Source organism: Tiliqua scincoides, chromosome 8 (genome assembly GCF_035046505.1).
Source record: "Tiliqua scincoides isolate rTilSci1 chromosome 8, rTilSci1.hap2, whole genome shotgun sequence".
In the NCBI taxonomy this organism is placed as follows: domain Eukaryota; kingdom Metazoa; phylum Chordata; class Lepidosauria; order Squamata; family Scincidae; genus Tiliqua; species Tiliqua scincoides.
In genome coordinates this window covers 20,741,108-20,750,713 of record NC_089828.1, presented here as the reverse complement: position 1 = coordinate 20,750,713, position 9,606 = coordinate 20,741,108, and positions in this window count along the sequence as shown.

Below are 9,606 nucleotides of genomic sequence, written 5' to 3'. Positions count from 1 at the left end.
TCTGGTCCAGCTGGCCCAACTTCCATTGAGCCATTTTATCTCTCCAAGTAGGAGGGCCTTCTAGTGTTTAAGATGGTCCTTAAAAATGGCTACAACTTTTTAAAAAATCCTGATTTCTGCTTTTGCATCTCAGTTACATTGGAATTTCTCTGCCTGATCCATTGTGTAGACTTTAACTGGACATTGTTGTGGCAGCAGGAAATTCAATGTTTAGACTGAGCTGACTCGGCATATTTTAATGCCAGGAAAAAACCCAGATGCTTTTATTTTTTTTTCCTCCATCTTGTAGTTTTGCCAAATGTGGAGAGGATTGTGCCTGAATTGTCCACCCGCAGGATCCACCTGTAACCTGGAGGATCACACCACTTTTCTGCCAATGAAGTAAGTGTATGCCTTAACACAATGCTTCTACCTTCAGTTCCCCAGCAAATTATTTCAGCAAGAAGGTTGCTTGGAACAGTATATAGTCCTTTTCATCCCGGGCAGGAGAAGATTAGTATATCTGCAGCCCTATGAAGGTCAGGAAGTGGAAATTTAATAAGACTGTAATGCACAAAATTGTGATAGCCTGAACCAGATGCTATAAGTCAGGGGTGCCCAATAGGTGGATCGCGATCTACCGGTAGATCGCAAGGCAAAATGAGTAGATCGCGGAGTGCCGACCCCCCCTTCAGGTGCCTCTGGGAGGAAACGCTGGGAGTAAGGCCCATTGTACTCAATGGGGCTTACTCCCAGGTGTGACTAGGATTGCAGCCTCACAGCTTAATCCTAGGCATGTCTACTCAGGAGTAAGTCCTGTTATACTCAGTGGGGCTCAAGGTACACCAACATACATTGTACACATAAATGTTATATGTTATGATGGTGCGAACATTGTAAAAAAAACTCTGGTAGATCTCCGGGCCTTGCTGGGTTTCAAAGTAGCTCTCGAGCTAAAAAAGTGTGAGCACCCCTGCTATAAGTCAACGTCAAGCAAAACATCCTCAGTCCATTTTTCAATGCACCGTAGGTGCAAGCGCGTACATGTGTATGTAGATATTGGCTCTTCCAACTCTTTCCAATTGCCAGTTTTGCAAGCAGTAAAATTACTATGCAAATCCCAGAAAATAAATTGAGTTAACACCCCATTAAATACAATGGGCTTTCTATGCAAGGCACAGGAGGGGGGGGCAAAGAACATGCCCAGATTAAACTGCCCAAGTATGTATTGCCCCCTTGGTAATATATCGATAGATATATTTATCTGTCAACTTCAATGATTTAGGGGGAAAGAATAAAAATGTATGTGACAACAGAGAGCAAATTTTGCAATCAAGAAATTTCCCTCAGTTAAAAAATAAATAGAATAAGGCGGAGGAGGAATGAGTTTCATCTGAAATATGCTTGAACAGCAGATCTGCTACTGCTGCCTGCCACCTTTGACAGACCGTCACAGGCCTTGGGGAATTTGCAAGGAAATTTCTGTTATTTATTGTCTCTCCTTTTTATCAGGAAACTTATTTTCCTATTTCCAACCGAGATAAGGGTCTCTGCTTACTGCTTTGGTCTCTTGACCTTGTCAGGAATTCAGCCTCCTGCAGAAATTGGTCGGGGGGGGGAGGGGAATGCTTGGGAAGTTATCCCCCCACCCCCGTTCATTTTTATTCAATTCATCACGGCAGTAATAATTTAACGTCCTTTCCCCTCTTCGTGTTTTGCCTTGGTTTCACACATCTTTATCTGCAGGGCCTGAGCTTTTTAATCTTTATTGTTTGACTTAGCACAATCGTATATCCTTTCCCTGCTTTTGATTGCAAGCCCCTCAGGGCAGAGACCTGTCCTCTCCTTCTGTGCCCTGCACACTGATGGTGCAGTGTGAACAAATAAAAAAATTACAACTTTAAAGAATATCCAAAGTAAGCAAAAAAAAGTGCAAATGTTTTATTTTAATGTTATGCCAAATTAAAATATGTGGCACACACATCAGTATATTTAAAAAGAATAAAGTATTTAATAATAATAATAATAATAATTAATAATTCAGGTATTTATATACCGCCTTTCTTGGTCTTTATTCAAGACTTTATTCAAGGCGGTTTACATAGGCAGGCTTTTTATTTAAATCCCTTATTAAATAGGGATTTTTACCATTTGAAAGAAGGTTCTTTCTTTCAAGAACCACTACATTCAAGGTGTTTCATTCTGATCTGGCTTCACATTCTGGCCTCCATCCTCCCACACTCAGAGCAGATGGAAATAGCTCGGCTTCAGCTTGTCAGCTGCTTCAAGGTCGCACGGTGCCGATGGCCTCGAACTGGCGACCTTGTGGATGTTAACTTCAGGCAGACAGAGGCTCTACCCTCTAGACCAGACCTCCTGCCCTTTCCTACAAGATTTCTTACAAGAATCATGCACCACAAAACAACACAACCTCAGGATAATTCACTGCCTCTCTCAGAAAGCCCACTGGACAAACTAGGTTTCATCTATTCGTGGCAGCCCACCCCTTCACACAGAGTGCGCGCACACCCCTTGGAAACCACACATAGCCACTGCCAATCAGTGCAGACAGGTGGCAGCGGTGGCATCACTAGGGTTCACATCACCTGCTGTGGGAGGCCAGCACATCACCCCCATAACAGACCTCCTTCCATGCAGTAGGCGGGGCAACGCATCAGGGTGATGGGCATGGTGTGGCACAATTACCCTACTCAGTTGGTATTTTGGCTATCACTTCAGATTGAATAGAGATATTTCAATGTGGTTTGCTTCATTGCATTCTGCATGAAATTACACACCAAATGCTATATAACATGATGGTATTAGAAAATACCAAGATTTTGACAATTTGGGCCAGTAGTGGTGTCACACAACCCCTATGAGCATCATGCAGTGCAGGCCGCACCCCTCTAGTGACACCACTGGGTGGCAGCATTCCAATTTTGCCACCCCTGCACTCACTGGCACGCATGCCCTTGTGGATGAGGAGGGAGGGCAGGTGGGTGGGCCAGCAAGCTGTAAAGGGGCCAACAAGCACCCATGTCTAGGGAGAAGGAAGAGAGATGTCTCCAACCCCTTTCCCTTTACTTACCAGAGCTCATTGCTTCTCTCTCTACTCCATGCCACTTCTGTTTGAAATGAACATGTTTGAAATGTTTTGTGCTGGCGAAAGCACAGCAAAAGAAGCGTGGGTTAGCTGGTTGAGCCAGCCAGTAAGCAGGGAAGGGAGCTAGCCTAGGGGGTTTTGGTGGGGCCACATATCTACGGGCTGTCCTTGGCTGGAAGGAACGTCATTAAGCAATTCATTCCTGTAGTTCTATTATTATGAATATTTATATACCACTTCTCAACAAAAAAAAGAGGGGGGAGTTACATAGCAAAATAATTGGGAGGGAAAATGGCTCCTTGTCCCAAAGGGGCTCACACTCTGAAAAGAAACACACTAGGAAACAACGAGAGAGATGTTGTGCTCTTTGCTCTAAATATGGAGACAGGCAGAAATTCTGAGAATCAGATATTGCAACTGTTTCTTGAGGGCGGAATCCTATCCATTGTCTATTTGAGGTTTAGCTTCACATACACAGTGTAGTTTTACCCTGTCTTGTGTGGTTTTCACTGGAATGTGCTGTCCCAGAATTGCATATGACCTCACAATTGTGGAGAAGGATTTTTTTTTCTCCATTAAAGGTCAACCTCTAAGAAGGAGTCCATCACACAAGCACTTACTACACATGCCCAAGGACATCCTATATAAGTCAAAGTGCAAAGTGGATGGGGGAGGAAAGAATGTGCATTAGAAATGGAAGTGGGGGAGGTGGGTGGGCGGGCAAGGGCAACTGCACTGTTGAAACCCCTGTAAATCTAAACTGTACAGAGGAAAACTGGAGGACCCTCAACTATAAATATGAGGAAAAGTGAGGCTGATCAGCAGGGCAAGTAGTGATCCAGCTGGAAGGGGAGTGATTCTCCCTCACTGGAGATTTTCATGTGACAGGCACCTGCTGAAGATGCTCTAGGAAGATTTCCTGCTACAGGCAAGGGGTTGGACTAGATGACCTTGTGGGTACCTTCCAACACTATGATTCTGTAATTTTCCCTTTCCCTGTCCCCTTCCAATGTTGGAAGGGATGCAAGGACTACCAAGGTCCAGTGGAAGGCTTTGACCCAAGGCTCCCCAACAATCTAGCACAGAGGTTGGAAGACCCCTGAGAGGACCAGAACCCCGCTGTGGAGTCTAGCTCTCCTCCTTTGTATCTGATTTTTCTTCCTCTTCCTCTTTCTTGCCTCAAGTCACAAAATGGAAGGGGTATCACTGGTGTGGTCCTGCTTGTGGGTGCCAGGCTTCACAAAAAGATCATTCAAAAGGATACTGGATAACGCCAGTATTTTTTTTTTTACCTGCGGAGAGGCACAACAGGGATTTTGTTAACTCCTGATTCACCAGCAATATTTTGCAGCTGACTTTCCATGCTGGCAGGATGACAGCTTTTACAAAGGCACTTTGAGTGTCCCATTCACTCGACGCTGCTGCAATCTGACTGTACTTTTTGCCTGGCTCCCAACATCATGATTGACTCTGAAAGCTTCAGGTGGCCTTGGAATAGAGCTGCCACCGAGAAAGGGGAGGGGGGAGGCAGAGTTTGGTCTGTGCCCTGAGGAATGCAGCAGACTCAGCCAACATCTTCCTCCCTCCAGTCCTAGGAAAGGCTTCTCCCACCTCTGCCACAACAAATGCAAAGCCAAGAATGGACACCAGAGGGCACTGCCTCCCCCAACAGGGACCAGCTTTCCATTTCAGACATCTGGAAATCCGTACTGACCGCATTGTTGTGAAATCCTTGGGATCTGACATGCAGTTAGAATCCCTCCTCCTCCACATTTGTTACACTCTCTCTCTCTCTCTCACTCCCCCTCCCTCCTTATAAGCACTTTGGGAATGTGTGGAATTTACAGACCTCAGCCCAGATATATACACATACATGGAATAAACAAGCCAGACACTGAAAGGTCTCCCTATCCATCAGCAAACAAAGACAAATGAACTACATACGCTACTTGCCCAGACCACCACCCCTCTTTAAATGTAGATCTTTAAAGGTCGGGAGAGTACTTGGTACACATATTTTTAAAATCATAGTATGATGAACAGCCCTGTTGACTCAGACTGGAGGCCGTCTAGTCTAACATGCTATATCTCAGCCAAATATTTTTGGGAAGCCCACCGGCAGGGCATAAAGGTAACAACCTTCAACGGGAACATGATCAGGGCTGGCCCAAGACCTCCCAGCGCCTGAAGCAGTACACCAAATATCACCGCCCCTTACCTAGCTTACCACTATTAACCCCTCCTTCTCCCTAGATTTCTAAGCGGGACTCAGGGCCCAATCCTATTCAAATTTTCAGCACTGGTGTAACCGCAATGCACCTCCAAGATAAGGGAACAAGTGCTCCCATACCTTGAGAAGACCTCTGTGATTGCCTGCCCACTACAGGATGCACTGCATGCCCAATTGGTACAGTTACACTGGCACTGGAAAATTGGATAGGACTAGGTCCTCAGTCTCAGTTCCCTAGCTGTAAAATGGGGAGAATACTTCCCATACAGGGTTGTTGTAAATAATAATATGTACAAAGGGCTTTGCATAGTCAAAACACACTATTATTGTTGGCAACCTTCAGTCTCGAAAGACTATGGTATCGCGCTCTGAAAGGTGGTTCTGGAACAGCGTCTAGTGTGGCTGAAAAGGCCAATTCGGGAGTGACAATCCCTTCCACACTGGGAGCATGTGCAGTCTGTCCCTGGTCTATACACGTGCTAAGGATTATTTGCAACAAAGGCCAAACACAATATTACAAAAAACTTGTGAGTTTCACCCTTTATTTTTCTTTAGCACAAGGGGAGGGGGCTGAGAAATGGCTCAAAAATCACACTGAGGGGTGAGGGCATTTGTTCTTAGCCCCCATCATGATTCTGACCCTATCCCTCCACTACACATGCTATTTATAATTTTTAAAAGCTTTCGTGGGCGTTCAATTGCAATTGGGGTCAGAACTCTGGCAGGGCCATTCGGCAGGGGGCTCTTGCCCTAGTTTAACGAAACAAAAATAAAAGCAAGGATAAAATCCACACATTTTCCCCATAATGTAGTTTGGTCCTGATTTACCAAGAGCAGAAAAACAGCTACTGTTCCTGTTAAGTAGGGACATTTGGAGCTTATGAACCAGGGAAGGAGAATGGAGCTTGTTGGTTAAAAGGGGTTTTGCAGCTTGTTGGTTAAAAGGAGGAGTGCAATTGTGTGTGTGTGTGTGGGGGGGGGGTATTCAATAGTGCCTAGTTACTTTTGGGGAACAAATAGACCTGTAAAACATGTATTATTTGTCTGTTTCCCCATGTTCAGTTCAGTGTGTGTATATATTTAAGCAAACCTAACATGCACAGGAGTACACAAAAAGAATCCAGTACTCACTCTTCACAGGTCACTGATTCTGCAAAATGCAGCATGTGGAACTTCCTGTTGCTTGAGAATCATCACAATCTGCCTTAGACTGAGACAGACCCTTGGTCCAAATAGGTTAGCCTTGTCAACAAAGACTGGTAGTAGCTCTCCCAGGTTGCTGAAAATAATTTTTCTCTGGAGGAGCCAGGGATTGAACCTGGGACCCTCTTTGTGCAAAGCACATGTCCCACCCCTGAACCACAGACCTTGGAGAATGACAGTGCGCTAATGGCTTCACTGGTTCCTCTATAGCAGGTAGGTGGCCAAACCGTGGCTCATGAGCAACATGTAGCTCTTTGACATATGTTTCATGGCTCTTGGATAGATGTCGGCTGAGCTCCTTTCTGCATAGCAATTAATATAAAACATAAATAAGAAATGTTTAAGCTTTATAATTATTTACTGGGTAACTGAGAGGGTGGTGGTTTATTTACAGCAAATGGTGGTAAAAAGAATTAAGAAAATTTACTGGGTAGAAACTGAGAGTCTACTGGATTAAAGCATATGTTTAATGGTGAGTAAATATATTTAAAACTTGAGTAAATGGTGAGTAAATATCTTTGAAACTAATAATATAAGTGAATGACTTATTTAAACACTTCTTCAATATTGCAACTCTTCAACATTGCTCTTGAGGCTCTCAAATGCTTGGAGTTTTATCGTGTGTGGCTCTTCTGTTAAGCAAGTTTGGCCACCCCACCCCTGCTCTACAGAGTGCCGCAATGCGATTTTTCCCTTCACCATCTGAATGATGAGCTGCAGTCACAAATTCCTGTCCTTTCCAGCATCGTTATGGTCATCTAGGGCCAATATTTATAAGCCAGGGAGAGGGAAGCCTCCCATTCGCTCCACTGTGTGTGAGCACGTAGATCGCACTTGTGCTGAAAAGGCAGTTTTCCAGGAAAAGGTCCGGAGGCCCAACAGGGTAGCCAGATTCTCCCTCCCTGCTTGATTGTCCTTGGATTTTAGATGCACTTCCTGCATCCATCCCCCAACAAAAGGGAAAAAATGCCCTCTTTCCTTCAGTGAACAAAGGCAAAAAAAAAAAAATCTAAAATAAAATGGCAGCGATTGCATGTGCCACACACAGGAAGCAATGCTGACTTCCTGGGGCTGGAATGACACATCCAGTGGAGTCATTAAAGGTATATTTCAAAAGGGCAGGAGGGCTGGAGATTGACACTTGAAAGAGATTTCCTGGACCTCTAGCAGTGCATTTCCTTGCAAATATCCTGGGCTGAAGCATTAATTATGGCAAATACATTAGACAAGGGAATTGTCTCATTCTGGAATAGGCTTCACAGTTACTGCATCGCCAGCCCACGTGAGACAGCCATGAAACTGGCTGCCTTCCTATCGCACAGCATCTGATCTGCCAAACCAATCCCATATTTTACTGTTTTGACTAGTGAAGATGAAGGGACTGACCCCTGTTCCCTACTAGACCACCAGGGTCACAGTAGCATCGGGTCAAGACAAGACCTTCTTGTGAGGGTGTGGCTGGCTATTTCAGATCAATACAGGGACAACAGCCTTCCTCATCTCCAAAGCTCCTCTTCAGATGCTGCTCTCTTCACTGTGTGTCAGAGCCAAGTCTCAGACAGCAAACAAGAAGGAGCAAAGAGCACCCTGGGGCCAGGGAATATACTAAGTGCCAGGAACCACTCTCATACCCACAGTACCAGCCTTATGAGCTGCAAGGTCCCATTTGAAAGATTTTTTTGCAGGGCTCCAAGTTCACAGTCAAAGTCTGTAGAACCCTGGAGATCTGAATAAAGTTATAGACTTTATATCTCTATGGTAGAATGGAAAACAATCAAAACGTGCGCTTAAAAAGTGCATGTGAATTAGTGGACCAAATGCATCAAAGCGCATTTTAATATTTAACTGCATACAGGTAAGGAAACACAAACAAAATGTGTAGATCATTTTTGAAATGTAAAAGAGTAACAAAACCACTTGTTTTAGTGACTGTGAAATGGTTTAGTAAAATTGGGACCAACTGGTCCAATAGGCTTAAAGTTGACCCTGACTGCCCAGGTAAAGTTCCAGAGCAAACAGGAGTTGCTTATACAGTAGTCTTTCCTGTTGAGGAAAGCCAGTGGCTAGCCTGAACTTAGAGAGATGCTCCATGGTGTAGTGTGGCTCACCAAACAGGGCACAGAGCTATGGGTCCCCAATTCTAGCTCAGCAGCTCCTATCAATAATAATAATAATAATAATAATAATAATAATAATAATAATAATAATACAGGTATTTATATACCGCCTTTCTTGGTCTTTATTCAAGACTTTATTCAAGGCGGTTTACGTAGGCAGGCTGATTAAATCCCCATAGGGATTTTTACAATTGAAAGAAGGTTCTATCTTTCAAGAACCACAACAGTCCAGATGTTTCACTCTGATCTGGTTTCACATTCTGGCCTCCATCCTCCCACGCTCAGAGCAGATGGAATAGCTCGGCTTCAGCTTGTCAGCTGCTTCAAGGTCTCGCCATTCATGGTGCCGGTGGCCTCGAACTGGCGACCTTGTGGATGTTATCTTCAGGCAAATGGAGGCTCTACCCTCTAGACCAGACCTCCTGCCCAGACCTATCACTATCTGTTCTTTGTCTCCAATTGTAATCCTGGCCCCTGTGCCACCCAAGGCCAGGACCGAAAAATGTCACACACACACCCTTTGGCCCAGAGGCTACAAACATCACTTCTGATTTTTTGATAAAACCAGAAGTGACATTTTTCAGTCTTATGGGGATGGAGAGGCCATGTATGGCCTCCCCAGCCCCCAAAAGGCCTTCTGAGGCATCCAGAAGACCTAAAAACATCACTTCTGGAGACCTCAGAAAGCCTTCTAGGGAACAGGGAGGAAGTGCATGGCCTCCCAAGCCCCAGCCCTACTAGCCCAGCCCCAGCCCTTAGAATGCTTTCTAAGGCCTTGTAAATGGGCCTGAAGGAAAAAAAAAAAAGGGTGACAGGGTGGGGGACATGGCAGTTCCCCTCTGGGCAGCACCCTAGGACATTTGCCCCATGACCCAACCCTCCCCAATACACCAGTGTCTCTCTCTGGACCTTGTTCTTTTTCAGCCTTCCTTTCTTTAGTTTTTATGCTTCTCTCAGTCCAGCTACTCCCC